This window comes from Pleurodeles waltl, chromosome 5, assembly GCF_031143425.1.
Source record: "Pleurodeles waltl isolate 20211129_DDA chromosome 5, aPleWal1.hap1.20221129, whole genome shotgun sequence".
Taxonomy (NCBI): domain Eukaryota; kingdom Metazoa; phylum Chordata; class Amphibia; order Caudata; family Salamandridae; genus Pleurodeles; species Pleurodeles waltl.
Window position 1 is genome coordinate 673,100,014 of NC_090444.1, and position 6,721 is coordinate 673,106,734.

Sequence of the window (6,721 nt, forward strand, 5' to 3'; positions counted from 1 at the left end):
GCTGCTGGAATCTGGGAAAGGGCCCCTGCCTTCACTGCTCAGGAGTTGGAGAAACTTGTGGATGGGGTCCTCCCCCAGTACACGCTACTCTACGGTCCTCCAGACCAACAGGTTAGTACACAGGGAGCACGTTGTATGGGCTAGGCCTGGGTGGAGAGGGCTGGTTGGAAGAGGGAAGGGGGCAGAGTTCATAGAACATTAATGCATGTGAATGAATGGGCCACATGGCCAGAGTAGGGAGGGGGCCACTCACATCGACGGTGTAGTTGGTAATGACTGTTCCTCTTCCCTTGTGCATGTCATGCAGGTCAGCGCCCACCAGAAGAGGGACATTTGGCGTGCCATCGCCAAGGAGGTCCGGACCCTGGGGGCCCACCAGAGACGGGGCACCCACTGCCGTAAAAGATGGGAGGACATTCGCCGCTGCAGCAAGAAGACGGCGGAGGCTCAGCTGGGGATGGCCTCCCAATGTGGGAGGGGTGCCCGTCGCAACATGACCCCCCTGATGTTCCGGATCCTGGCGGTGGCGTACCCGGAGTTGGATGGGCGCTTGAGGGCATCACAGCAGACACAAGGGGGTGAGTACAACCTCATTCTGCGGACTTTGCGCACAGTAGAGGGGTCTGGGTGGGGGAGGAGGCCTGTGGGTGTACCTAGGCCAGCCAGAAACACAAAGACTAGGCCCCTCTGTAATGCAGCACATGTGGCACTCTACCACACCTCAGTATAGTGCCAAGTCGAGGTATAGTTGCCCCTGTGGCATCCATGTGTGCAGATTTCCACCATTGCCATGTAGGCCAGATCCCAGAAATTGCATATGCAGAGGGCAGGAGCACGGCGTAATGCAGGGGGCTGCTGTGTCTGTCTTGTCTGCCAACGGTAGCGGTATGCCATGCACTCAACCTGTCTTTCTTCTTCCCCCCCCCCTTTTTCTGCTCTCCCTGTTCTTTTGTACATCAGCATCATCAGGCGGAGGAACAGTGGCACCGGAGCACGAGGGAGCTGCATCCCACATGGCCATGGAGGGCCACACCACGGACTCAGAATGCACCAGTGGGACGGAGGGTGAGGGGAGCTTCACGTCGGCCACCAGATCACCAACTAGCGACATGGACTCGTCCGCTGATGGGGGCTCCCTTGTGGTGGTGGCACCATCTGTGCGCTCTACTTCTACAGGTACAGCCGCCACCTCCCCTACCAGCACCGCCCTCCCAGCAGCCCCTCAGCATTCGCCCTGTGCCCGCTCACTCAGGAGGGTGGGCATCACCTTCGCCCCAGGCACCTCAGGCCCTGCCCCAGTCACCCCTGCTGCCCTCAGTGAGGAGGCCATTGACCTCCTCAGGTCACTCACTGTTGTGCAGTCTACCATTGTGAATGCCATCCAGGGTGTAGAACGAGAGTTGCAACACGGTAATGCATTACTGGAGGGCATTCATTCTGGTCAGGCTCTCCTTCAGCAAACCCTGCAATCTCTGGCCTCAGCACTGATGGCAGCCATTGTCCCTGTGTCTAGCCTCCCCCCTCCAACCTCCTCCACCCAGACCCAATCCCCTGTACCCCAGCCCATCCCAAGCACACCTACAGACCAGCATGCACACAAGTCAGCACACACAAGTAGCTCAAGCAAACATAGGCACCACACAACCCACAGGCACTCACGCAAGCCTCACCCACATACAGACACAGCAACATCCACTGCCTCCACTGTGTCCCCCTCCTCCTCTTCTCCCTCCTCCGTCCCAGTCTCGTCTACACACACACCTGCATGCACCACATCTACAGGCACCATGAATTGCACAAGGACACCCAGCACCCCAAGCCGCTCACCTGCACTCACCACCTCCACTCCCATTTACACGTCCCCTGTGTCCTCTCCCAGTGTGTCTGTGACGCCCCCTCCCAAAGTACACAAACGCCTGCAACCACACACCCAACATCCATCCACCTCCTACAACCACCTCCTCTTCCTCCACTCCCAGACCCCCTCCAACTACCCATCCCAGTGTTCGTCAGAAACTGTCCCTCTGTAAAGTTGACCTTTTTGCCCCCCCCCTCCAATTCATCAGTCCCGTCGTAGCGCCTCAGCCAAAAAGCCTCCAATACCAGTGGTGCCTGTACAAGCTATGTGGAGTGCACCGGCCACCAGGGCAGGCAGTGTGACCCGGAGCCAAGGCACTGGCAGCCCACCCCCTGTAAAGGCTCTGAAATTGAAGAGTGGACGATGGGACCGTGTGAAGACTCCTGGTGGGAAAACAACTCACATGGGTTCCAAGGGGATTGGAGAGTCAGCTGTGACTCCACCAAAGGTGGGGAAGGGCCAGAGGAAGTCTGCCCAGCCTGTTGTGAGTATCACGGCGGAGAAGGGCGGCATCATTCCCAGCGGTCGGGACGCCAGCACCGTCGTCACTGGTCAGGAGACCACCGCCGGAGTCATAGCCCAGGAGGGCCCAAGTATCGTCACTGGTCAGGAGACCACTGCCGGAGTCATAGCCCAGGAGGGCCCAAGTATCGTCACTGGTCAGGAGACCACCGCCACCGCCGGAGTCAGTGCCCAGGAGGGCCCCGGCTGCCACAGCCCAGGTGGGCTATGAGGGAACGTCATGCCACACACCAATGCCCAGTCTAGGGAACGTCATGCCACACACCAATGTCCGTACCAGAACCGCCATGGCAAAGCACCGCTGAACAGTCCAGAACCGCCATGGCAAAGCACTGCTGAACAGTCCAGAACCGCCATGGCAAAGCACCGCTGAACAGTGCAAAGACCGCAATGGCAAAGCACCGCTGAACAGGGCAAAGACCGCCATGGCAAAGCACTGCTGAACAGTCCAGAACCGCCATGGCAAAGCAACCACTGTAGAGACTTGAGAGACTGTGGCTTTGCACTCCCAGGATTGAACAGTGGGCAAGCCACCCACTGTAGAGACTTGAGAGACTGTGGCTTTGCACTCCCCAGGATGGTCCAGTGGGCAAGCCACCCACTGTAGAGACTTGAGAGACTGTGGCTTTGCACTCCCCAGGATTGAACAGTGGGCAAGCCACCCACTGTAGAGACTTGAGAGACTGTGGGGGTTATTCCAACTTTGGAGGAGGTGGTAATCCGCCCCAAATGTGACGGATTTACCACCAGCCGTATTACGAGTTCCATAGGATATAATGGACTTGTAATACGGCTGGTGGTATATCCGTCACTTTACCGTCACTTTTGGGACGGATTACCACTTCCTCCAAAGTTGGAATAACCCCCTGTGTCTTTGCACTCCCCAGGATTGAACAGTGGGCAACCCACCCACTGTAGGGACTTGAGAGACTGTGGCTTTGCACTCCCCAGGATGGTCCAGTGGGCAAGCCACCCACTGTAGAGACTTGAGAGACTGTGGCTTTGCACTCCCCAGGATACATCAACGGGCATGGAGCCCCGTCATGGATCTGGCTTTGCAGTCATCTGGCTGAGGTGCCCCCCCTTCCCTTCCCCCTGAGGTGCCTGTAGTATTTCTATATGATGCCCCGGGAGTGTTCTCTCCGATTGTGGTCAGGTATCTTTTGTGGGCCTCGCCCATGCATTTTCAGACTAGTGGTGCACGGACATTGATATGTACATATCTGCACTACTTCTCGTAATGTATATATTTCTGCCTGATTTTCATATATATCTGTATATTTTTGCAAGACATGTATATTGATACATTACAATGTTTGAACGGATTTCGCTTTGTCTTTGTATTCTTCCGGGGGGATTTTGGGTTGTTACTGTGATTTTTTGGGATGCATTGGTGTGTATGTTGTAGTATGCTAGGGTGGGGGTCTTTCGTGGGTGTCCCCCTAACTTTTGCCTCCCCCATGTCGTAGTTGCAGTACTCACCGTTGTCTTCGGCGCCTACGTAGATGGTGGTCGTAGAGGAGCAGAAAGACAAGCGCAGGGAGTATTTGGAGTTCCGGCTCCATGGAGTCCTCCTTTCTTGTGGGATGTGTTAAGGTGAGCGTTTTCCCATTGCAAAAGCTGTTTCTGCCGTGTTTTTATCCACGGTGAATCCGCCCTGTGATACTATGGGCGGTACATTGTCTTCCGCCTGTCTGTTGGCGGTGACTGCCGCGCTGCTTGTCTGTACCGCCGTGGCGGGTGGTGTGTTAAAGTGGCTGTCTTTGTTGGCGGTTTCTGCCAGGGTCATAATTCCCTTTTTTTCCGCCGGCCTGTTGGCGGTATTACCGCAGCTTTAACACCGTCTGCCAGGGTTGTAATGACCCCCTATGTCTTAAAAAGAAGTGCAGGCTAAAGCAGCAAATGAATAAGTCAAACCTTTGTGCCATGATTGAGAGGTAGTGGAAATTCACTTTTAGTACTGAGGCTTTATGGGGCATGGCTGAATTATCCACAGGGTGTCCACCAGCTTTTAGTTCACCGGCCATAACAGACACCTCCGATTCCGTTTTTGCTGACATTCGGCTTTATGGACAACTACAGTAAACGCCAGCAGTGCAGGAATTTGGGGGCAACAGTTGAGTTTTACTTTTAGACCATTTCATAGTCTATTTTTCAGTTAATTTCTCATGCATTAATCCCTTCACATTGAGCTGTCATACATGTCCTACTAAATCCCTGTATTTGTAAGGAGAAAGGACTGGGCATGTATTTACTCTGTTATTACACCACTTTTGCTAGACATTTTGCCTCTGCATATGCCTCAGACTAAATTTTATTTGCTCCTATGTTTCATCTTTAAGGATCAAATATATATATATATAATATTTACATTTCTAGCTCCTGCAAAGCCTGAGCAGAGACTGGTGCAATTTATACTGATATGCCTACTTGATTACAAGATCATGTCTCCTTTCTAGTTTAACTGCCCTATGCTACATATGTCACTCTGATCGACTCCTGATGTGCTTGTGAGGAAATGTTCATTCAATAGGCCACATTTATGTACTTACAAATCAGTTATTGTACTCTTCAGCAAACTGAGAAAGTTCCATGGTACACCTCATACCCTTTTGGCCTATGCTAGTTGCTCTTTATCTCTTCAGGAATGGACTCCGCTACCTCATCCAGTCAAAAGGTTGTATCCTTGCCTGCAACAATAGCCTTATTTGGTAAGGAATCTAATAGCAGCACAAACAGATGACAGAAGAAGGACCCAGCTTCTCTGACATAATCACTGCTGCCTCTAACTTTTGAAGATTTAATGGATGAGATTAGACTTTTGCAACCTTTGTAATAGAGACAAATGCCACAATACAAAAAATAGAAGAGAAATGAACAAATATTAAAATACCAAGAGACTAAGGTAGAACAACAATTAAGTGATGTTCAGGATATAATTACCAAGGTTGAAATAGAGAAAGGAAATCTCCATATTTAAATAACAGCAGAAGATTTGGGAAATCATAATGGAAGTAACAGTCTATTAATTTATGGAATTCCCGATGGTGAGGAAGGGTAGGACATGTTCCAATTCCTCAACACATATATTCCTAAGATTGTCGGCCTCATAGAAGGAATAAATCTAAATCTGTGGAGAGCACACCAAATTGGCCCAAAACCCATCTTCTTCAACCCACACAAGAGGAATTATAGTTTATTCTTGCAATACACTGACTTGACCATGGTCTTTTAGGCAGCTAAGCAAAGGAGACAAACGTTATGTTCAGGTCAAAAAGTTCCCTTATCACAGGACATGGCTTGAGTCACCATGAACTGACAGAAGGAATTCCTATCGCTACATCCTGCTCTAAGATCTTAGTAAGCTTGTTATGGTCTAATAAATTCATGTATGCTCAATGTTACTTATAGAAAGAAAGCTTCATCATTCGTGCCCCCTGAGGGGTTGAAAAAATTATATTTCATCATAAGGGGGATGAGATGGACCCTGGGAAAACTTGATATATTTGCCTCATTCTGTTCCTCGCAGTATGATTGTATGATTTATTTAGCGGAAATATGTCCAACCATGTCATCTTCATATGCTTTTCTTGCAGATGTTTTTTGTCGTACCTGTTTGTTTCTCCCGAATGTTTCTTACACTTTTATATCCCTTCATTGATGTTTACATCGTGTTCCTCATCTGTTGGTAAGTGCACCTAGTCCTCTTATCATGTTGTTTATGGACTTTAACTAAAGTCTTCTTTTCACTTTTTCACATATTTACTCATTTTGTTGATCATTTCTTGATTGTGGGGATATCCCTTTTGGATACAGAAAGCTCTTTGTGGGTTATCTGTCTTTCCTTCTGCATCTCACCACCCTAATTTAGCTCTTATGCTGAGCTATATATTCTACTGTTCAGTATGGTTACATCCTTTTTGGCTCCTTGACAGCTCCTTTTTCTTCATCAAATCCTTTCCTATTGTTTTCTTTTCTCTTATTCTTTACTTTCCTTAATTTACCCTATTCATTTTCTATCATCCTTTTTCTTTAAGTATCACATGCTTATTGTTAAAAAGGGTTAGCTATTGACTCAACTTGTTTAAATAAGTTCACATATGCACATTATATTTTACATGGCAAATAATCTTAAATGATGTTTTGCCCTGGAATGTTAAAGGTCTGCATAACCCTATTAAGAAACAGAGACTGGTAACTCATTTATCCTGCCCTAAATGTAATATTGCTATGCTGCAAGAAACATATCTTTTAGATAAAGATGTCACTCCATTACAGATAAATTGGGTAGGTCATGTTTGTATGTTCACCTGCCAATACAAACAAGAATGTGGTTGCTGT